The 24,725-nt window shown below is 40.1% G+C and overlaps 1 long non-coding RNA gene across 1 annotated transcript in view; it reads left to right on the forward strand.

The window, feature by feature from the left end:
• LOC133226427 (uncharacterized) overlaps positions 1-24,056 on the forward strand; it is a 78,985-nt gene extending 54,929 nt beyond the window's left edge. The window contains exons 4-5 of the long non-coding RNA XR_009729501.1: positions 19,351-19,472; positions 23,101-24,056. This is a non-coding gene — a long non-coding RNA (uncharacterized LOC133226427). The remainder of the gene's footprint in view (positions 1-19,350; positions 19,473-23,100) is intronic.
• Positions 24,057-24,725: the final 669 nt, after the last annotated feature.

Raw genomic sequence — 24,725 nt, forward strand, 5'->3', positions numbered from 1 at the left:
ATCTTGAAGTGAATTTGCTCAGCTAATTGCATGCAATTCCTGCTCAACCAACTTGGTCTCCTACGGTAAGATGACCTGCCTGGTTTATGAGGGAAAGGCTGTGGACACTGTGTATTGGGACTTAAGTAAAGCATTTTACACTGTCTCCCACAGCATTCTCTTGGAGAAATTGCTGATGGCCCATCTTCACTGGGTTAAAAACTGGCTGGATGGCCAAGCCCAAAGAATGGTGGTAAATGGTGTCACATCTAGTCGGTGATGGGTCACTAGTGGTGTTGCTCAGGGCTCGGTGTTAGGGCCAGTGTTGTTTAATATCTTCATTGATGATCTGGATGAAGGATTGAAAGCACCCTCAGTAAATCTGCAGATACCACCAAGTTGTGTGGGAGTTCTGATCTGCTGGAGAGTAGGAAGGCTCTGCAGGGGTATCTGGACAGGCTGGATCAATGCGCTGTGGCCAACGGTATGTTATTCAACAAGCCAAAGTGCTGGGTCCTGCACTTGGGCCACAACAACCCCATGCAACGATACAGGCTTGGGGAAAGCTGCCTGGCTGAAAAGGACATGGGAGTGCTGACTGACAGAGCTGAACATGGGCCAGCTTCTGCCCAGGCAACCAAGAAGTCCAACAGCATCCTGACCTGTATCAGCAATAGAGTAGCCAGCAGGGCTAAGGCAGTGATCATTCCCTGTACTGGGCACTGGTGAAGCTGTACCTCAAATCCTGTGTTCAGTTCTGGGCCCTTCACAACGAGAGACATTGAGGTGCTGGAGTGGGTCCAGAGAAGGGCAGCAAAGCTGGTGAAGGGTCTGGAGCACAAGTGTGATGAGGGACAGCTGAGGGAACTGAGGTTGTTTAGTCTGGAGAAGAGAAGGCTCAGCGGCTACCTTATTGCTCTCTAAAACTACCTGAAAGGAGGTAGTAGTGAGGTGGGAGTTGGTCTCTTCTCCCAGGTAACAAACGATAGGACAAGAGGTAACAACCTCAAGCTGTGCCAGGGAAGGATTAGACTGGATATTAGGAAAAATTTATTTACAGCAAGGGTGATCAGGCATTGGGACAGACTGTCCAGGGAAGTGGTGGAATCAATGTCTCTAGAAGTGTTCAAAATCATGCAGGTGAGGCCCTCGGTAATATGATTTAGTGGTGATCTTGGCAGTCCTGGGGTAATGGTTGGACTTGGTGATCTTAAAGGTCTTTTCCAACCTAGTTGATTCTATGATTCTAAGTGTTCCTTCCAAGCACCTGTAAATTGTTGAGTTTAATAGGGTGGCAGCTGCTGCCTGCTCCCTAGGTTCTTGCTGCCTTGGAAGTAGTTGGGAGATAAGAGCAGCAACTTGCAGCGTAATTATCTTTTTCTCCATTTCCCTCAATTTCATTGTCATCTTCTTCTCTCTTAAGAGTGCTTAAAAGCATTTGTTGCTCCTTATAACACCCACAGGAGCTGTTGTGAAGTGCACTTTTTGTGCTTAAGGTTTTAAAGCCTAAAATCTCTGACTTTAAGATTATTGGAGAGTGGTTTAGTTTGAAGTCTGCTGCCACACAGACACCTGCAAAACATTGAACTTAAGCTGGCACAGCTGGAGGGAAGGTTGGCTTACAATAATGGGTGATTACATTGCTGTGTTTAAGTGCCCTTCTCCTCCTGCAGGAATACGTTTGTTGCTGACTGAATGGGAAGTAGATGCCTGAATATTTGGATGGATCTGGCCTTTGGATTTAGAAGCTTGATGCCCATAGTGGGCCAATTGCTTTTGCAAACCATAGTAGAAGGGAAATAGAGTCACTAGCAATGAATGAGAGAGATTTTATATGTGAAAGTTGATAAAATCAGAGCTTTCTGTGTGAGTTTCTGTAAATAAGCTGCCTGTACAGTGGAATGAATTTGAGACATCTGGCCGTAGGATTTACATGGCTTTTGTAGCCCTCAGTCTGTAGATAGCAGAGGGGGCTGAGGCCCTTATTGCAGATACCTCCATCAATTCTTGAATTGTCTTGGCAGAGATCTTCACTGTGATTCATTGCAGACTACCAGGAAGAACTCTGGCAGGTGATGTATAGCTCTAAAGCCCAGCTAAGCTTGTCACAACCCTTTCACCACTCCTAAAGTAGGTAAGGATTGTTGACTCTGCTGTTGTAAAGGTTGAGTGCAGAAAACTCAGCTACTTCAGTTAAGAGGTAGAATGCTATGGACTTTCTAGTCTGTCTGTTTTTTTGCAGGATAGAAAGCTGTGTGTGTCTGGAGTCTCTCAGCAAGCATTGCCTTCACATGTAGCTTCGTGCTGCCGTGCCTGTTCTGCCAAGGTTGTCAGACATGTGTTGGTCCACACATTTCCTTGTGTTGCAACTGCATCTGGGTGTGTGACCTAGACAGAAAAGGAGTATGGGGAGATTCCTTGGTACAGGAGCATAGGCTGTAGTCTTTAGAAAAATGACTTTTTGTGTTAATATGCTGCTGGTAACAGAGGAACTCCTGACCTGCAGCAGTCAGAGCTACCCTCAGCCAGGGAGTATTTGAGGAAGGCCACCTGTCTGTCACAAAGTGGGTAGGTTGCTCCCCTGGCAGGGAATGGTGAAGCCTGTATGTCAGGCCCTGCTTCACAGTACCATCAACATTTTGAATTCAGCAGGTGAAACAGAAAGTACAATAGATCTCATTCCCTGGGCTGACACCAAAATAAGATGGCAACCAAAGGAAATATCTAGTTGAGCTTTTGAAAACCTGGCCATTGGTTTTAGAATTTGATTTATTTTTTATCCCCACTTTGTTTATGCTTTGATTTTACTTTGTTTTTGTTTATACTTCATTTGTACTTGCCCAGTGGTCAGAGTTTCCCTCTCTGCTCCTGACCACAGATTGCCTCTCTTTGGCTTCAAAGAGAGAGTAAGTTTAACTGTTATGTTAATAAAAGGACAAGGCCTGCCATGATTAATAGTCACATGAAAACATGAGAACATTCAGTTATAGCTGTCCTCAGGAGAGAATAGTTTCCCAAATATCTTAACAGAAAGAAAGATAAGGGACAATTTGTCTTTCTCTCCAACCACTGTTTGGATCAGCTAAACTCTGTTTGTTTATTTACGGATATCTGGGCAGACAGGTTAGGGGCTAGCCCACCAGCTATTACCTGCCTAGACCAAACTCTTGGTTGGTGTAAATCCAAGAAAGCCAGCTTTTCTCCCCTGCGCATATGGCCCCATTGCTGTCCCTCTCTTTTTAACTTCAAATCCAGAGAAGGCTATGGCATCAATTAGCCAAAGGGGAGGGCAGATGATTAAAGCAGACCCAGGAGACACAAGTTGCTTAGGCACAGGCAAACAGCAATTGGTGAGGAATACTGCTATCCACAGAGAGTCTGGGGATGCATTGGCAGTGAAAGAGAGAGAGGGGAAAGAAAAACTAGTGAAGCTATTAGAAAAAGTTTGGCTTTTGCTAAAACTTAGAGTGGCACTCCACTGGGAGCTCTTCTAACCCAGAGGCCGTTAGCTGTTTGAGATCATTAATAGCCAGGTCCATTTCCTCCAGTGTGATTGGCTGAGCCAATATATTCCTATTAATTTGTCTGAGCTTGGAGACAGAAAGGAAATACAAAAACCTATTCAGGCTGCTTGGTACCTTCCGGGATCTCAGGCATATACAGGTCTTGAGAAATTCTAACAAATTCAGGCTTGGGGGTACATTTCCTAAGTGGTTCACACGGGTTTAGCAACATGTTAATGGACAGTGCTGAAGTAAAATGTTGCAGAATGTTTTCAGCGTAAACCTTGTGGTGTCTAGTTCTGGTTTTTAGTGGGAGTGATACTATCTCCAGGAATAATCTAGGCTTTCAGAGAGGCTGATATTCTTCCCAACTTTCAAAGTGTAAATAAAATTGGTTTGGATATTTATAGCCCAGATCAGCAGCTGCTGTAAGATATATGCCTCAATTAATAATAGTGAGATCTATGGAGATGCCTCTGGGCTATAGCCCTTGAGTAGCTGCTCCAGCCTGCTTCCTCCCCCTGTGTTTCACTGAGTGATTAGAAGCGCTTGTCCATTGACTAAGTACTTTTCTTTGCCTGAGATGATTTAAACTGCTCTACAAAACAAGCAAGTGAATTAATAGAGCAGGAAAGTGAAAAATGACCCTTCTGTTTTCTGAATCATTCTGAGATTTGACATCTGAGTCTTGCTGCTCCCTAGAACAAAGTGAGACTTCTGAATTGCTGAATGAAAACAACAAAAAAAATTTCCTCACTTTACATGTCTCTACATTGAATGTGGAATTCTGTGCTAGTTACAGTAATGTCCCTGTTTATTTCCACAAAGCCCTTAGCACACCATCCTAAAAGTAATTTGTATGTATTGTTCATTCAGGTGCCTTCATGCTTGGCTATGGAAGTGTAGAAACCCTCAAAACAGTTCCTGCCCAGAGAGCTGCTCTCCATGCTTAAGATGCTAGGCAAGGAGTATATTCACGTGCAGACACATAAACAGCCAAAAGAGAAGCAATACCAGGAGGCACAAGGCACAGCAGCCTCAGCACATGGGCTACCTCACTGTTACCAATGATGTCCTGAAATGATACATGTGTGAGACACCAGTGAGTCAAGATAGAAAACAATTCAAGCATGGGTGATAGAGCATTTATACTGCATGTGAAAGAGCTGGTATACAGGGTTTAGTTGTCTGCCATGAGAAACTAGCTTCAGGGAGGACAATGCTTCACTGATAGAAGACAGTGGCATAGTTTGTGTATGTGTGATTCAGTTAATCAGCAAAGAGCGCAACAATTTTCCTTAATGTGAAACATGTACCTTGATCAGCAAATTATCTGCTTGCACATTAAATTATGCACTGTGATCTCTGAGATGTATTAAATATTGAAATCAGAAATTTTATCATTAATGAAACCTAATGAACAATGTCATTATGCGCCTCGGTTGACTTTTGTCAGAAGCAACCCATTGTAATTGGAAGGTGACTTTTCTGAGTCTCTGGTGGTAATATGCCAATTATTTCAGTTATCAATGCCCTTGGAGGCTCCATATGTCTACCATGGATGTTTTGCCTCAGACAGTTTCTAGGGTAGGGTTTTTCAGTATGTAGATAAAAGCCAATCTGAATGGACTGGAGGAAAGAGAGACCATTTTTTTTACCATGCAGTTTTGTAGCTAAAGGCATTCTAGCAGCTTCTGTATTTCACCTTCTTTCATCCTATGAGGTGGCTTTTAGGATGTTCGGTTTCTTTGGACTTTGGGTAATAAAAGCACAAGGTGATGCTTTCACTTACAGTTGATGTGTAGGCACCTAAATTAGAATATATACATATGCAGTGCAAAAAGTGCCTGAGGATGACTCTAGGTAATTCCATCTTTGAAATGTTTATTATTGGGATTACTAAGCCAGTCAAGATCAAGGTCCTGTTATAGCTGACTGCCTCTCCTCTCCTTGCTCTACAGTTTAAAGAGAGGGGTAGGAAAGTGATATGACTTTCAAGGTCACTCAACCTACCAGTGGCAGACCAGGAGCTAAATGGGAATGTTCTGCTCTTTGGTTTACATTGCAGTACAGGTGATGGATTGCAGGGCATACATATTTATTTCTGAGTTAGCTTTTAACTAGCAGTATGGGTTTCACCTACTATAAATAGTGTCTGGGTGGGCTTGTTGAAGCCCAAGTCACTGCTATGCCTACCTATACTGTCTTTTCAAAGTGTCCATATGATCCCTGTTTGCACCATGAAGCACAGAACAAATAAAGCTGGAGGCTTTGCAAAATGCTCTCACTGATGAACTAACCTGCTTGCTTTTCTTTGCTCAAGTGGATAAGTTGAAGCCAGATTTGGATGCAAGTGTAATTATTCACACAACATGGCAGATGTCACAGGCTCACAGCTTGACGGACAGCAAGCTCCAATTTCTGGTCTCTGTTCCTCAGCTTGGGGTATTGGCTGCATAGCTGGTTCTTTCCCAGGTGCAGTTTGATTAGGAATGAGTGGAGCTGTGTCTCTTCCCTTTTCTGATTGGACCTGTGGGGGTAGGAAGATGATGGATTCATTGCATTGTAACCATCAGTGTCAGCTATTAGGTGCCTGCCTAGCTGGTGCGTGACTATTGACTGCAGCTGGGTACTGGCTTCCCTGGGAGGCTGTATGCAAGCACTGACCATGCTTACAAAGAAACTCTAGCCTGATGCTGGATGAGACCATTTACAGGATTTAGATATGTCTCACTTTTGCACCTTTCTCCATTGCTGCACGCTATTAGACTCCCTTGTCTTTCACAAAGGTTCTAAATTGCTACAGGAAACAGTACTGTTTTCTGCTGGCTTAACTATTGCATTCCTTAAGGCTTGTTTTTTTTCAATGCTACACTTTACTGCCTGTTAAGTTAACTGGATTTTTATCTGCTCTGTCTCTGACTGTCTTTTGCAAAAGCCTGTAGTAAGCCATAGTTTGCCCAGAGGAATATTCCAGGAGAGAAAAGGAAGAATTCAACAACAATAATAATGCAGCCATGGCAATACTATTGCAAAATAACACTACAAAAACATTTAGTCACGAAAGAGTGGTTCCCCTGCCAGGTATCTATTTACAGTACAAAAGAAATAGCTCCCCAGGGACTTGCTACTGCTTGGAAGAGATTGCAGGTCTAGTTTATCATCTGTAGATGTATGTGCAGCTTACAGGTATCTTTGAGGTTTGCATTAATGAGTGCAGTATCTTTTCTTCATTGTTTCTGACCCCTTTTTCCCCAAATATCGGAAGAGAAATCGATTATATTCCATTATATACTCCCTTGAGTGTGATAACTGCCCTTGACTGTATTTGTTTAGGAATCTGTCCCCTCGTTGTTCCAGTTCCCAAACCCCTGTTTAATGTGGGGACAGAGCAGAGATTTATGACTTTGCAGCCCCAATCAGCACAGGTGAAGAGGGGGCATATGTTGTTCCCCACATCCTGTCTTGTAGAAGACATGGTTGAAATTCAAAATGGGCATTTGATGCCCTAGTCTAGTGCTTTATCCCCCTCAATTCAAAGATGCTGGCCTATGCGCCTCCCTTGTTTGCTATAGCTTGCTTAAGGGCTTTGCTAACTTTACTCTGAAATATATTCCTACAGACTGCTTATGTTATTCTGAGCCAATTAAACAAAAGCAATGTTAAAATTTGTGTTTCCTTGCACAGCAGCCACTGCACAGTTTATCCTACAGCACTAGCAAGGGCTGCTTTGGGAGCGGACTTCAGTGCAACAAGGGGCAGTTATTGTGCCCATGAAGAACTGATCCCACCAGAGCGCACGCCAAGACACACAACAGATGCAGAGACAAATTACTCTTTGCAAGGCCTTTTGGACCAGAGGCAGGGATTTTAGGAGGCATCTATATAGATTGTCAGGGTCTTGCAATAATTTGAATAGTTTGGGGTAGCGAGTGTTGAACAAAGGATTCCTGGCAGTGCTTTGATAGCTGAAATTTGCGTGATGAAGCTAAGAGTGCTCGAGACATGTTTGTATCAGTTGTATGAATAAATGTGGCGGTAGATTTTAATATTTTATAAGAAGCTACTTGTAAGCTACCATTGAGGCCTGATCTATGCAGCAGGCAGCTTGCAGAGAGGTGATGGTGATGCACAGTGTGTTGGTTATTCCATGGCATTGGACATTGATTAATTATTGGCTAGATGATTAATGTGAAGAGGAATAAAAGATGCATTTTGGTACCATAAAACTTAGGGAACAGCCAGAAGTATTACTGAAGCTCTTCTCTTATTGTCACGAGAATGTGAAGGATTCATTGTTTCACAGAGCAAATAATATGTCTTTTCACACAACAGGTAATAAACAAAGATGAGAGAGAAAGATCTTTACATATCAGTGGGCTGTGTTCATGGTCAAATTGCATCACATGAAAGAAGAGACAGAAATCAGAGCAGGAGTTTCAGGAACATTTGAATAAAACCCAAAAACTCAGTGAAGGGGTACAACCAAGGATAGTCCTAAACCAAGGCCAGATCTCAAATTAATGTTCCTAGCAATGTAGAGGGGCTGTCATGATATTTTATTCTATTCTGCTTCTGACAGAAGAACAAGAATTACTGCAGGAAAAAAAAGGCAATTTATATTGCCAAACACAATCTCCCAAAGAGTAGGAGTAAGAGCTAAATCCTTAGATTTCCTCTTTGGTTTTGTATATTTGATAATTTCTAATTCTTCAGCAGTAACTTGTGTGTTTTAGTTGTTAATTACAGCGCCTGAGTTACAAGAAAAGATTGAAAAAAACCCCATAAATTATCTGATAATTATGAAAGTTAAGGGTTCATAGACTAAATATTATGAGTCTTGCAATGAAATGTTGAAGCTTGTTCAATGGGAGAGTACTGGCTTAGTTTAAAGAAATGAGGAGGAGGAGGACACTGGCTGAGTGCAGTGTTGAAGTATTGTATATGGAAGACTTTCACATGCTTGATATAGATGGCTAGGAAAGTGCCTTTCCACTGTGGCAAGTGGACTGCATTTAAGCAAGTTAAAATATTTATTCAGCAGGTGTGTATCTTCAGATACCAAAGTGCTTCCTGGAAATGAGCAGTCAATAGCTAATAACATTCCAATGGTTGTTTTCAAATATTGTCTTTGGCTATACAAGAGCCAAATCTGCATTAGTTTAGCAATACCCTGACAGTTCAGGTTGCCTTTTTACTCAAAGGACATGGGTGGTGACAGAAGGTGTTCAGTGAAGCTGAGCTGTCCATTCCTATCTTGTCATCTCCTGCTTTTTGGCCAGTGTGCCCTTTTTGTCCCTGAGCAGTGTATTTTGAGGAAGGAACAGTCACCCGTTTTGATAGAAACTTGCCCATTGTCCACAGTGTGTAAATCAAACATGTCTCCAGGTAAGCCTGCAATGTTGACTCCATGAAGAAACAAGACATCCTCTTTGTGTGTGAAACTGGGGATATCCACGCAGCTGCCACTTGCAGTGATGTGTGGAGCGAGCCGGTCATAATATAGTCATTCTAGGTAATGCTACAGCCAATTATAAAACTGATAAAAACAATGATTTTTTTTATTATTCCCCCTCCCTCTCCTCCCCCTATCAGGCTACAGAATACACAGAAATAAATATTCAGGCTCTGTGGCTGCAAGTAAGCCCCAGGGCAAAGTCAAATGCAAACATTTTGGTGACTTTTTGCATAACCTGTAATTGCCTTTTCTTCCTTCTAGCAAGTAAGAGTCATCAGGCTTCTGGTCACAGTATTGGGTTGTGCTCAGAGGTCATGTTATTTCTTCCCTTAGGCTAGATATTGTGCTTTGTGGTTATTCCACTACAAAGGTCAAGCTGCTGAAGCATTATGTGCATTCCTCCTTCTCCTGTATTAGCTTTTTTCTCTTTTTGGTCTGCTTCATTGTTTGGGGGTTGTGCCTTCTTTGTGCAGTTACAATGTCTATACATTAAAAGCAGGTTAAACTCCTTAATGTACTCTCATTCTGTGTACTTTTTCTCTGGTTTCACAAACTGTTTCTTATGTTGCACACTGATCTCCCCAGGAAGGCATTCTTTGTCAGGAAGCAAATTAAATTGAGTGACAGTACTTTGCACCAAGTTTATGGGTAATTGGTGATCAAATTACTTCTGAGAAGCATTTGGCTCCCAAAGAGAGGACGTATATTCTAAATATGCTCTAGTCTACTTCAAGGTTTTTTTAATGGGAGAGGGGGATATAGGATCATAGTTAATACTTCATAATTAGCTCAAAGTTTGGCTTTCAGAGAACAGCATCTTATCAGGAGCAGAGGCAGTATGGCAGGAAGTACAATTATTATGCTAGTTTGGGGGGGTTGGAGATGTGTGGTTTGGTTTGGGCTTTTTTTTATGTTTTTTTTTTTTTTAAGGTTATGATGGATATAAAACTACAGTTATTGTCCCATGTGGGATATGATGCTATCAGCATCTTGGTATAACTTTGGCATCACCTAGCATGGCCAAGGCATAGTCAAGAACTGTCAGCCAGACTATAGTCATTAACCACATGTGGCCAGTGAGTCTTTTTGTGAAGAAAGCTTCATTTTCTGTAAGATGGCAAAGTTTAAAATTAATTGGGTAATGAACATTTTATTAGGGTTTTTATCTATTTTCCTATGTTCTGTGAAATTTATATGTGGAGATCATCCTTGACTTTTCCTGAAGTCTGGCCAAGGTAAAAGGAGAAAAGCTCTTAAACTATTTCCTATACAGCTTTTCTGGCTCATCAAGGTAAAATCATGTGTATAGCGTTGAGCTTCCAATCTTTAATTTTATGATTAGCCATAGCAGAATTTCTTGTACCTCGATTTATTATTCAGAGGTTCACAATTTTAAGACTGAATAGCTGAATTTCTTCTGCCTTGAGTCCTGATTCTGCAAACAGTTCTCACATGGGGATTTTGTGCAGGTTGGGCACTTGATTTGCTTTTTTCTCTTTTAGTATAAACATGAAAACCACCTTGATGATTATGGCCTTGTGGTACAGCAAAACACAGCAACTGGTTTTGGGGTTTATTTAGGCTGGCTGTTGATTTGATTTTTAGTTTGGCTTATTTTCTACAAGCTACTAGCCCAAATTGGTTTGGGAATTGCCAGATGACTGCTTTAGCACTCTAAGCACCAGAATCTCAGTCCAGCAAAACCCTTAAGCATAGGTTTAACTTTGAACATGTACCTCATTTTCCTTCATGCAAAATAGACTTTTGGGAACCCTTGAGTGTTTTATCCAACTCCAGCTACATTTTGGTGCCAGCAGCACACCTGGAAGCAGTGTATTTATCTATGTGTGGCAATGCTGGGCCATGTTTTCTTTCTCTGATAATGAGGACTGGGACACAATTTTATCTAGAATGTGTGTTATTCTTACAGACTGTCTACAGTATTTAGGATTGAAGGGTGCTCTTCTCCCTAACTGTACAGTTTATTGGCAGTGCTAGGAATGCAGCTGCCTCCTGCTCACCAGTTAATGAATGAAAGGAGTTTGGAAGTGGTTTATGCCCACTGAAACAAGAGCTCTGAGACAAGAAAGAAAGGCAGAAAACATGCAGTTGCTTTGCACAGAGATGAAAAAAAAACTGCTGCAGACTGTTGTGCCCAGGATGGGACATGGCAGTTTGAAAAGCAGAAATGAAAGTAGTTTGGGACTTGATTTCATTTCAGCTGTTGCCAAAATCAGGATTTGTATCTGAATGAGTGATATCAGGGCTTACATTCCTGCAGAAGGCATCGGGATGAGACATTTGGAAATGCATGCTTCATTTGCAAGGAAAGACAATACTGTTTATTGCAAGAAATTCTTTATTGTGAGGGTGTTGAGCCATTGGAATAGGTTGCCCAGAGAAGTTGTGGATGCCCCATCCACCGCGTGTAGGAGTTCAAGGTCAGGTTGAATGGGGCTTTGAGCAACTGGTCTAATGGAAAGTGTCCCTGCCAATGGCAGAGGGTTGAAACTGGGTGATCTTTAAGGTCCCTCCCAACCCATTCTATGATTCTATGAAGACCCTCATAACACAGGATTTAATAATGTGGCATTCTGTCTGTATGTAATAGAGACAGAAGAATCTCCAGAGAGCAAATAAGCCCAGCCGAGGCCTGAATTGCTCTCTGGAGTTTCAGCTCTATCCAATGACTGGAGAAAACAGTTAAGACAACTGCAGATCCCTTTTAGGCATCTTGATTAAATGTCTGCTGGATAGTGGAATGAATCATGATCTTGAGAGATACAGATGTTACAGAATTTATACTGCCTGAAGTATTTTTCCTGGCCATTAGGAATTTTGAAAGTGTAATATGCAAAAGACCTTTTTCTTGGAGGCACATGAAAGAGAGTGCCATCCACATGGTTAATCTCTCCCAGTATCCTGTCACTTCTGAAGGCTTATGCTTAAATCATCATAAAGAAGAGATTTTTTTCTATTAACATGCAACCAGCATTGCATTTCCAAGTGCTAGGTGTCATTTAGGAACATTAGACTGCACTTCTGCTGCAAGCTTGAGGAAAATTGTAAATAACCTAATGCAAGACTAGTGCTGGGATATTGGAAAACATAATTCATAACTAAGCAGTGCCTTGAGCACTGCAGTTAATTAAAAGGTGGTTTTATTGGAGGGGGGTTGTTACTGTTGTTTTTGGCCTTTTGTTTAAAGGGTCTGAAGTCTATCTCTTTTTGGAATGCTTGCCTAAGCACTTTCTAACCATTATAATGTCATTATGTATGGGATTCATTACATTGCAGACATTAGGAGAGATTAAAAAGGATCTGTTGGAGGCATTGGCTGAAAAAGAAAAGATAGAGACTAGTTGCAGTTTGAGCTTTTATTACATGGCTTGAAACAAATGCTGAAATATTGTATTTAAGCTAAGTGTATCTGTTAGAGGGAGTATTAAGAGGGAAAGCAAAGCAGCAAGTACCACTCTCACCATTACAGAAAAAAATCACAATGGTTGGAAACAGTGTGTTAATTAGCAAACTAATTTCCTTGTACTTTAAGCGCATAACAAGTTTTAAATGCTTTTCGAATGGCTTGATATCAATTGTGTTTTGTTCTTTGAATGTAATTGTTGCCATGGCAATTCTGAGTTCTGCTGTACATGGATTATATCTGTAAAGCCTTCCAGCCATTTATGGGAAGTCTGTATTAGCTTAGCAGCTGACCTGTATTCAGGTTATATTTTACTTTTGTTGCAGTTGTTTTATAAGCAAATGAACACACAAAAGTCACTGGAAGCGGGCTATATCCTCAGTCCATCCCATTTAGCTTTATTTCACTGATTTTAGTGGAGTTGTGCTGCATTACATCAGTCCTTGTTCTTTTGAATATCTTTATATATGGGGGGAAAAGTGCTACAAATGTCATTTTCCTGCTATTATAGGCTATTGTTCAGGTCATTTTTAACTTGCTGCCTAGTTACATGCTAGCAAGTAAGCTTTTACTTCTCAGGGAGAGCCTGTTACACCAGGGCATTGCTGTAGGGCTGCCAGCTGCTGCTGGAGAGCTGGAAAGGGCCAAGAGGCGATCATTGTCTTTGCAGCGCAGTAGTCACCAATTGCTGGGTGACATAAGTATTCCTATTAGTGGGAAGGAAGAAGTCATATAGGAAAAGAGCTAACCCACCAACGTGTCTGGTGTGGTTTTTTGAGCAAAGAAACAGCACGTCCCCTTTTCTCTGCCAGCTGTGCCTTTTCTCCTTGAGTTTTACCCAAGGTGATGTAATTACACCTTGCTCAGAATCTCTTTACTTTTCCCATGTGCATTAAATTTATTATGTTTTTCTAGTGTTGGAAAGAATACTCAGTGTTCAAGAATCTGCTAGAAGCCCATACTTTTCAGCTTGGCATTTGTTGAATTTAGCATCACCCCGTATTCTAATGATCATGAAGTTCAGGTTTTACAAAATATATGGTCTACTTCAGGAAGAATGACCAAATACATTAAGATACTGGAGGGCTGAGTTCAAGCCCTAGCTCTGGCACAAGCCACTCTTCTAGCCTTGAGTAGATTAGATAGATAGCCTCATAGCCTTGATTCTCATTGTGTAAACCATTAATTTTTCATTCCCATCACCATTTATCAGTTTATTCTAATCCAGCAAGACTGATTGTTTGCCATTCTGTGTTGATGCAGCACTTAGTATAAAGGAGCAAGAGATCTTAAAGCTGTGGTTCTCACCAGGAAAAAAAATATTCTGTATTGGCATTTCATTTATTCATTTCATAACTTACAGGCTTCATTTAAGATTCAGTGTCCTAAAACTGGCACCAGCTGGACACTATGGTGTCTACCATATTTTGGCTTTCTATTTTTCATTTAGGAATGTGGAGCAGTTGTATTAATCAGTTTGTTTATATAGTTATAAAAGAATAAATAGAGTCAATACAGAGCCAACTCAGGGAGCAAATGGAAACATTTATGCAGAAGGCTCAGCAGTTTCTAGTTCACTGTGTGTTTTTGCTTTCCCATTTACCTTTGTTTGCTCAACAAAGTCAGCAAACAGAATTCTGACCTTGAAGAAAGACTGATGTGTGTGACACAGCATTCAGGGAAAAAAAGTGTTGCATAAATGCCTGTGTCAGAAAGGAATTAAAATGTATTTGGGAGTGAAGGAAAAAAGTAAAAGAAACTCAATTTTAACTTTGCACTGTGTAACTCCCACACTGGCATGCCTCCTTACATCAACAGCCTTTAATCTTTATTTGCATTCATTTGTTCTTTGTGTAGTGTGTGGTATTTGTCTTTTATTTAGACCCCAGTGCTCATGTTTATGACTCAGTTCTACATGAGGTGAGGCATAAAGGTATAGTGAGGACAGTCCTTGCCCTCAGTCATCTGCTAATGATAAGACAAAATAGAGGAGGGAAAAAATAAGTTATCTCTGGTTTATGTGTAAGAAACTAAACTATGGAGAGATTAAGGGGTTTGCCCAAGGTCCCATAGGAAATCATCCAAAGTTGGGAAGACAGAATTCATGCACTGGATAGACTGCACAATCACATTTTGTAGCTAAATATTCAACATACTGGAGGTTTAAGATATGCAGACAATGGTGTCCAGGCACTAAACTGCTAGAAAGGTACTTACACTTCAGTGACATAAATGTGGGGTTAGAGCCATAGGGTCTTTTTCACCTTCTACCAAGTATTGTCCAGCCATTGAGTTTGAAGCCAGTCACAAGAGCTTCTGCAGTGCCTGAACATGCAGCACTTGGTAGTAGAGTGGGTGAGTAATTTGCAGCAAGCAAGAAATCTAGGAAACAGATCTTCCTTTCATGCTTTGCTAAAATATCCTAAAAGATGAGGGAGCACCCAAAGGATGCCCACCATGGGTCTTTCAGGACACTTCTCCCTGCCTCTGCAATTCTCCCTTAAAATCCTCAACCTGGAATCAAAAAAAGTTCCATTCTGGGAAGAGACCTGACTTTCACAATTTCTGATACCTTTTGGTGTAAAAAGTATTTCAGACAGAGAAACTGAAGAAACCCTTAGTTTAAGAGCTGTTTATACAGCCAGACTCTAGTTAACTATGCTTAGTGTAAGCACAAATGACAGCTAGCATTGTCTAAGAGCATCACTCTGGTCCCTCTAACTTAACACAGGCCAAGTTAGGTTAGCTCTTATAATACCTGGTCCTGAGAAGAGTTAATGGAATCTCAGCCAGTGAAGAGCTGCTGGGAAAATAGATTTTTAGTTCATCAGTCAATATGGTTGTCCCAAATGATTTGTTTCGTTCTTTTAGGAGAATAGAGAGGAAAAAAATAAAAATAAAAAATTACCTAAACTTTTCATTTGCTCCATTTATTTTAATGCTTTTGCTTTATAATTATTCCAATATTAAAGTGAAATTTTGTTCCAACATGAGAAGTTGAACACCTTTATCTAAAAGAAGAGTAAGACAATACTTCACCTGTGGAATTCATACCTTCTTATTCCTCCACTCCATATAGTTTTTTTGGCCATAACTACCTGTCCTGTTTGACTTAAAGTTTCAGCTGCATGTAACTGGATTTTGACGTCATTCTGCATGGAGAAATTTTTGCAGCAGCATCCCTAGTCACACTTTAACTTGAGAAAGTGCACTGTTTCCTTCAGACTTTTTCTTTCTCCATGAAGTCAGCCCAGGGCTGCCTCCTCCTCTGGAGCTGCCTGGATCTGTCATCAGTATAGTATATGAGTTTGTGCTCATTCAGCTGCTACCATGACCCAGACCCACGAGGAGGCAGGATAAAATAATTCAAGCACTGCATTTTCCTCAATAGCTTATCCCATGGAGGCTGTGCCCTGTCCCAGCTTGGTCTTCCTTTTCAGCTAGGCCAGGTACCAACCTTTTCATGCCTCTCTATCTTGGCCTCATTCAGTTAAGAGACATTGTCTCTTGCTGCTTCAGGTGAGTCTGTGAGTCTATAACCCTATTTTGGAGTGAGTTAATCTGCATGGCATCTAATTTCATGTACTAACCTGTGGTGTTTCATTCACCATGGTCTTGTCTTACCTTTCCTGAAGAGTCTCAGCATTTGCTTCTCATTTGCTCCCTGTGGGGTTCAGCTGTTCAGCATTTTCTCTACTGATGGCAATAAGGAGCTGCCAGGTAAATAATGGTGTGTAAGTCATTATGATATCTGCACCGCACCTTCAGTAGATTAAAGAAAACCTAAACTTGAAGACAACTTCCTCCTGATTTAGCATGTTAACTGAGTTGGGAGCATTCTATTCTAAATTCCTCTGAGTTTTAATCTGGGGCAGATGAGAAGGGGGGGAAAAAAGAAGAGGATTTAAAAATAACTGCCTTCTGCAGTCAATCCACTCTGCGAGAAATCTGAACAATATTCAGGAAATATTGTAACTCCCAGAAAAAGCCTGTTGTTTTTAAGCGTAGCCAGCCTGGTCTTATCCACTCTCAGGAGCAAATGGGATTGACAGGCATGTAACAGAATTGAGACAGGAAGTGTGAAACTGTGTTTGAAAGCAGAGAGAGGCTCACTTTCACCGTGATTGAGAAAAGAAGGGTCAGGGCGGGGGGAAGTGGAGTCCTTGAAGGAATTTGGTTTGCATTTGGAAAAGGCAGTGGGAACCTGAGGGGGGCAAAAGCAAACCAGACTAAAAGCTGGACTTATTTTGTCAAATAAAATAATATTATTTCATATCATTACACAGATCATGGTTGGCTTGGTGGAGCTGAGCAAATGTGTATCATTAAACAGCATGGCAGCAAGTGTCATCCGCTTTGTATCCCTTATGTGAGTGAGTACATGAGGATTAGGAGCCTGACCAGAGCCACATGAGCAGTGGGAGGAAAGTTCTGCCAGCTGAGCACAACTCTCTGAAATAACTCTCTGGGTGAACAGTCAAATTCATCACTGACTTGAGGCAGGACATCATTCAACTGAAAATTGAAGATTCAGTTTCCAAAACTGCTTTGCTTGACAGTGGGACCTTGTCCATACATGTGCTTTGCACTATACTAGGACTGACATTTATGGCTCTGTTTTTGTCTCCTGGGTTTGTAGGGGCTTTTGTAGGTTGGCTGGTTGGTTGATTTGTTTTTAAGAGCCAGAACAAAATTTTCATGCTTACTTGTCGTGTAAAGTCGGAGTGTTAATATTTAACTAGTGGTGACTTGTGAAAATCTTTCGAAGTGTCTGATCAGTCTTTCCTCAGCTAAAAAACCCTAAACAAATGGGTTGGTTATTTTTCAACTTAGTTATGCTCTTCATTTAAGTGCACTTAGCCATCTGTCGTGGGCACAAAAGCACAGAAGCAAATAATTAAGCAGACCAGTTGCACTCCACAAATAACAGATTATTGAGATGAAGTATTTAGACTTAGTTCATAGGCTAAAAGTAATTTTTTGTGACTAGTGAGTGCTTGTGAAAAATATATGTACTCGTGAGAGAAAGGGGAGGCTCATGAATAGTATGCAAACCTGAAAGAAGGTATCAAATCTGCAAAAGGATATTTTGGGACTCTTCTCACCTTGCTATGTTGGTCTAAAATGTCTAACTAAATCTGCAGGCACTCTCTAGCAGAGAGGTCTATACACTTGTTAAATGAGTTCCCTCTCACTTTAAAGATGTTGTCCTTTCCCATTGCTCCTCCCAGGGATAAAGACATCTTCAAATCGGGTAAAGTCAGGGGAAAAGAGCTGCTTACAGAGTGAATTCCCAGCTTCGTTACAATCAAAGGCAATTTTACCTTTGTTCAGTGTTTTCTGAACAAGAGTCTTCCCCCATAGGAAGCAATATTCCCCAGAAACTTAGATTAAATGTACAAAATTACAGGGGAGGTTAAGTGCTAAACATTAAATTTAGAAACAAGCAAAATGAACAGCAGATAGCCAATGTTTCTGTGCTTTCCCAAAAGCCTTTTTCCCCCCCTTTCTTTCCTTTCTTTCTTTCCTTTCTGTTCCTTTCTGTTTTCTGTTCCTTTCTGTTCCTTTGTGTTCCTTTCTGTTCTTTTCTGTTCTTTTCTTTCTTCCCTCCCTCCTTCCCTTTCTCTCCCTTAGAAGACAATATTATTAAAACTGGTATAATCCACAACCTAGAACAGGTTATTTAAGTGGACGAAGTCAAAGGGTGTCTAGCTTTGGCTGTTGTTTAGGGAGGGAGGGGGGGAGTTTTTCTGTTTTTTTAAACAGTGCTTTTGGGTAGAGTAAGCCATAGCATCATCCAGCTTTTCCAGAGTGAATATTAAATACTATGGTTTTTGAAGTGGGCTTCTCTGTAGCAGCGTCACTGTGAGCTTGTCAGAATGTCCCAGTAACGCTGGCTACAAACCTTTTTAGCATATTTACCCATCCTTAGGTTCCTGGCAGCAAGTAATATTCTCATTCACTGTATGGAAGGCGAATGGTGACCGTTTGTGAAGGCTAACGAACCCCCACCATGTTGGAAACTAACACAAGCTCATCTAGTTGTTTGGGTTTTTTTTGTGATGGGCTCTCATGCCACTGGGAGATACTGATGGGAGACACTCCTTACTCATGCTGTTGCCAAATTGTCCAAAGGGGAACATCCCCCACCATGGTTTGGGTGTAATCTCATCCAGCAGTTCCTGTGGAGCTATGCGTAAGTTTGCAGTATATCAGACATTATCAACTAATGAATAAAATGACTTATCAGCATTACAGTGGCTGTACTTTGACAGGTATTCCAACTGAAAGATCAATTTGCATTTTCTGAAAGAAAATAATATGCAGTAGATCAGTTTTGAAATGTTTTTTTAGTACAAGGAATGAAACTACTTACAACAGTGATTTTCTAAGGTTGTATCTGGTTTTGCTGTATTTCTTTCTCCCCTTGTAGATGCAATTGGTATTTGCTAAGGATGCTGAGCATTACATTAGAATAAGGAAGACTTGGAGGATAATTTTAGAAAAACAGATATCCAAATCGCTACCATAATCCTTCTGACTCTTTGGAAATGAAAAGTAGAGTGTTTCAGAAAGCTGTTTATTGGAAAGATTAGTTTTATCAGGAATTATTACTTCAGCATATGGTTTAAGATTGGCCATTACCTTAGAAAGTTCAGAGATGAAAAACCAGGAAGAGTTGTCAATAGAAAAGACCCAATGACTGAAAAAGTCTTTTTCTTTTCCTGGTGTGCTTTGTTTTTACCCTATAGCTATGTACTGGCTTCACCTGGGAGAAGTAAACAATCTGTTAAAAGAGTCAAGGATGGAAAATGTAAGTTAAAACTCTGGTGTAAATTTTATAAATCAACTGATTTTGTGGGGGAAAGTTATTTTACTAATTTATTTATTAATAGTGCTGGGTAAATGTAAAAAAAACCCTGACCCTAAAATATTTATGAATGTGTGATTTTTAAAAATAAACTTTTTTGTTCTGTTTTTTTCAGGAACAATCAGGCTGTGTTTACACGGGAGTCTGGAAAAGCACTCTTTTGAATGTATGTGTATGCATATATGAACGGCATGCGATATAACCATCTCATTAAATGGAAGGATTTATATGGAAAAGGTAAAGACAATTCCTCTGAAGTTTGGTAATGCATTGTCAACCTTAACCTAGCTGCTTCATTAGAGGTAACTTCTTGGGGAAGACCTCACATCACCTAAAACCAGAAACCAGCTGCCAACTGAATGTTTAAGTAGGAGAGGACCCTATTTGTTTTCTTAACCATCTGCCTAGTTTAGTTGTAGAAGGACCCCAGGACCAAACTGTCTTTCATTACGTAATGGAGACTCAGTTGCTGTTACTTAAGCTGTGAATTTATAGTCCTTCCACATATGGAAAATTCTGATATCCATACTGATAGACCTAGTGATAAATATATGAATGGATATGTAGTCATTTCCATTCCTGATATGGAGACACATATTTTGGAAGATGTTTACTGTTGTAGTCTTTCATTGTATTTTCTCATTTGCTCTTACTCAATTTTAATTTCATTTTGGCCAGTGTAGGAATTTTCTTGAGTAAAACCTAAATACCCTCATCAGGAGTATGTTCTCCTGTGTTATAAAAATGGAAGTTAAAGTAAAGCAGATTTTGAAGTTCAGGGTCATATAGTGAATTTTAATGTCAACATAATTTTCTTCATGATAAGAGGAAGGGGTATTTCTGAAACGTCATCAGAGAGGGAGAAGAGGAGAATGAGGTCAGTGTCCGTTTAAATGTCTCACATAGGTTGCATGAAAGCAGGATTATATCAGTCTCAGGATGCTAAGATTTTGTTTCTAAAAATAAATTCTTCCAGAAAATGTCCTAAACTGGTGTCATGTTGTTGAGCGCTAATGGCTACATTAACAGTTAGCTGTGGTTGTACATATGTCCATCCATCTGCCTTATGACTTTGTATTGAGGAAGGTGCTGTCCATTAGTTGCTTTATGTAAAAGTCTGCTTTTAATATTGTATAAAGAAAAGGATTGCAGGCGGTGGTGACACACTGGGCTAAAAAAAACACATGCTGGCGACAAGATTAAGCACCTTAACTGTAGACACACTTTTATCTGGGTAGAAAGAACTAGTGTTAAGATCAGGCATGTCCTTTTTCAGTTTTTTTTCTGTCAGTCCTACAATTTTAATTTGTAGCTAGAATACCTTTTAAATTGCCAAAACAACTCTTTACTTTGAACGGGTTTGTCTATCTTGCACAAGACACAGGAGTATTCTCACTGGAGGATGTAAAATGTTGCAATATGGCCTTTTGTATATTCTCATTGCAGTTAAATTGCAGTTTTTTTTGCCTATACCTGGTTGGTGGTTTTTTTTGTTTGTTTTGTTGTTGGTTTTTTTTTTACTTTCCACAAGAAAAATTTCCTTTGGGCAGAAAAGAGAGGATGCAGACTCAATTCTTAGGGGGACTTTGTGCCAAATCTTCATGTTTTGAGGCTGGAATTTATAATAGAAGGCATACTGTTGGCATGGGAAGAATAGGAGTACCTGGATAAGGAGGGGTCAATGTCCTGAGAACATACTGTTTATTAATTTTTACTATTTCTCTCTTTAGGAAGTTTCGGTCTTCCAGTCAGAGAGAAGACATACAGATATGTAAGACATGCAAGACATGCAATTTGATGTAATGAATTATGAGTAGCAAATGACAGCTTTGAAGATGCCTCGAATTCTACATTGTGTAAAAAATCTTTCTTAAAGATGCCTGATAAACATGTATGGATTTGAGCTTGCAAATATATTGCATATATATATATTTCCAATGGTCAGTGAAAGAAAATAAATTTGCAGTTAATCTTATTTTCCATTAATAATTCAGGCTTCCCTATATCAACTAGTTTGTTCCAGCATCATGAGAGGCCACAGACATGAGCCAATTTGCTGTATGTGGTTCTTTATTTCCAAGGCTTTGTACATAGGTGTGTGATTCAGCTTCAGTTCTGCAGTCCTCCATAGGAGAACATCTGAGCTGGAGCACAGATTTTAGCTATTGAACAGTCATTATTATCCAAGAAAAACTATGCTTTCTTCAGAAGATCTACACTTCTGCCCATGCTTTTTGGAAACAAAGATTCTGAGGACAGGGAAAAATGTGTTGCATTAGCTCTTTCAGCATTTTCTGGTTGTTTGCTTGTAAACTGCTTTTGCAGCAGTGGAGAAGAGAAGCAACTTACGGAAAGTGATGTTGCAAGTGGTTACCCTGCCTGCATCCTTCATGGTCTGGCATAAGTCTTTGTCTACGTTTCTTTTAATGGAATGGTATTTGCTCTTATCTCTTATTCCCAGTGTTTCAAGATGGCAAACTTCTTTAGTTACTTATAAAATCTGTTTGTTGTCTGGTGGTATCTAGCTGGGTGGCTGGCTCATCCAGCTGTTTCTAATCTTCTCTGTGAAGATTTAGGCATTTTAGGAAATTCAGCTTATTGCTTTAGGAAAATGGATAAAAAATTGATAAATTCTCCTTTTTGCATAAGTATAGGTCACTAACTTGTCTTCATTGCAGCCTCATGAAACTCTGTCCATCCAGGAAGATGTTTCCCTGTTGTTAATCATCTTTTATGTGGTGCATGGTTTTCCCTTTGAAAAAACAGAAGGGAGGAGGCGGAAAACAACAACAAAACCCCTCTCAAAGCTATGCCAAGAGGGTTAGCTTTTTTTTTTTTTTCCTTTTATTCTTAATTGCTCCTCCAAATCTGTTGTAATTTCTTGTAAAAAGAAGGAAGAACATTTTACGTGGTGGAAGGGACTTTGTTAAGTATAGTGTTAAATTTAGTAGAGGTATTAAATATACTGATGCCTCCCAGTGAAAGCCTGTGGATCTCCTGATGGGAACAGACATTTCCTGACTCTGGCACCAATAAGATATCTGTTACTTGTAACACTGCAGTCCTTTCTTACATCAGATCAATTCTAAATCGATATATGAATCTAAGGCAAATCCAATGTAACAGGCAAGCTGCAGATAAAATGTGAAATGAGCACACAGAATCACCAGCAGTGGCATTTGAATATCACAAATATGTCCACTTCTCCACCCACTCATCCCCACAAGGAAATATTTGGCTGGAATACTGTAAGAATAGATGCCCTCCTCCCAGTCCTAAATTTATTATTTTTTCTTTTAATTTACAGCAGTGATGGTTCATGTAGTTATTGATTTCTGTAGAGAAGGTGCTTTGGTTGGTCTGTGCTTCCCATTATTGACCAGGACTTCACCTGATTGTGAAGCAGAGGCAGCTGGCTTGAAGTCCCAGCTTTGTGAACTGGGAAAGTTAAAGTAGACATGGTGCCCTTAGGGACAACCAAAACGGTGAAATTTGTGCAGAATGCTTTTGCATTTGGTTCAGAGGAGCTTGAATTAAGTTGGAACATTAACACATTCAGTAGCTGAATCTTACAGGGTAAAAGCATGTGTTGTAAGACTTGCAGTGTGGCAAACCTATATAAAAATAGATAGCTGTGAGCCTGAAGCCCTAAAGCACATTCCCAGGTGAGCACAGGCATCACTGATTTGTGCCCAGTGCAGTGGTCTGATTCCAGTGAACTGTGAAGCAAGGACTAAAGGTGTGGGATCTCCTTTCCAAGAAGGGCTTTCCCAATTTCCAGTATAGTACCTATTTTTGCATGGATTTCTGCTCTTCTTGCTAATTTTCCAAACAGCAGCTTTGAAAGTTGTCCCTTTTTTTTCAGAGATTCTTTCTGAAAAGTGAAGAATTGCACATGGTGCAGAAGAGGAAGGAAAACCCAAGAAAACCTCAAAAGCTCCCCAATGCCAAGGCAATTGTTTGCTGCTCAGCACTAATTAGGCTAAAAAATAATAGTAATAGTGGTAATTTGAAATTAAATTTCTGTGCGCAGTCATGCATGTAAGTGGGAATCTATTTCCTGCCAGCAATTCTGGTAAGATTTCAGAACTTGACTCTTTAGAGAGAAAAAAAATGGCCAAAATGAATTGATTTAAACATACAGATGTACAATTGTAACAGTCTTCCTGCATTACTTGCCTTTAATGAGAATAAACTGTCATTGGCACTGTTCCCAGGCAAATACCAAGAAATGCTTAACCTTATATAGGGCTCTCATGAACCACACAGTATGCCAGGTAAAGGATGTCTTTGCAATGAAACTAGCTCAAGCGATCATGTAGAAACTGTTTATTTAATCTTATTTTTAATTAGCATTTTGCCTGATTTCCCCGCAATTATTTTTTTTGTCTAACACTTGCTTTACTTAACTAGTAGAATCAAGTAAATCCTATTTTTCATGTTCTGGTTACAATACTTAATAAGCCAAGAAGTACTCTAAGCTACAGTGGTTACTATGGGGTCCTTTGGAAAGATTTTGACAGTTTCAGAGCATTCCCTCATAATGAAAATGGAAGAGCCAGTAAGCAAAGTATGATGGTAGATTTTAGAAGCTTCCATAGACACTGGAGACTCATTATGCATCATGCATACTGCAAATGCTTCTTTCTCTTAACAGACTATAGCTTAAATAAATAAGAGATTGATGGAGAAATGAGTGACACAACTTGCAAAATGCTACTCTTCTCCAAAGTCCATAACAGCACCCCATGAACTGAGGGAGGACTCAAAAATTAATCCAGTCTGGCAGTGAGTGAAATTAGTTTGCACTTATTTAATGAAAAAAACATATACATGGTATTGAATATTAATGTGCTTCAAGTTTGGCAGTATCTTAAACCAATTTTTGTTCTATTAGAATTGGATCATTATCATGTTTCCCATCCACACTTCTAAATGGTGCTTGATGACTAAATTGGCAAATAACCTGAACCTTCCTTTGGCAATCCACTAGTTTACATTTTCTCATCACAATATTCTCTTTGAAAGCTCTTATTATTTAGTGTAACCAGCTGATAAAGCAATAAAATAGCATTCAATGAAGAAACCCTATCCACTTTTTACAACCACAGTCACCCAACTTGGCGCAGGGTTCTTTGAGTCTTGATGTAAACCCATTGAGGAGTCAAGGGAGAAGTATACACACTGGCTTTCACCAGTGTCAGGTATCACTCCACTGGGCCAAGAATGTCCTGTTTCTCTTGGTGGGTACTTGGTTTGAAAACGAGACACATGGGAATGGAGAAACTTTGTAGAGCCTGGCCGCAGCGTTTTACGCCAGTGGATTCCAATGTTAAAAATTCAGTGAAATATCTTCAATTTTTCATGATCAAAGTGAGCCTGGACATGTCCCTTTATTTCAATTGTTAAACTGTTCTTATCTCAAACTGTGGGTTTTACATTTTTCTGATTCTCCTCCCCATTCCTGTGGGGGGAAGGAAGAGGAGTGAG

This window comes from Neopsephotus bourkii, unplaced genomic scaffold (assembly GCF_033783945.1).
Source record: "Neopsephotus bourkii isolate Nb327-2 ecotype Australia unplaced genomic scaffold, CSIRO-AGI_Nbou_v1 NB_1781, whole genome shotgun sequence".
In the NCBI taxonomy this organism is placed as follows: domain Eukaryota; kingdom Metazoa; phylum Chordata; class Aves; order Psittaciformes; family Psittacidae; genus Neopsephotus; species Neopsephotus bourkii.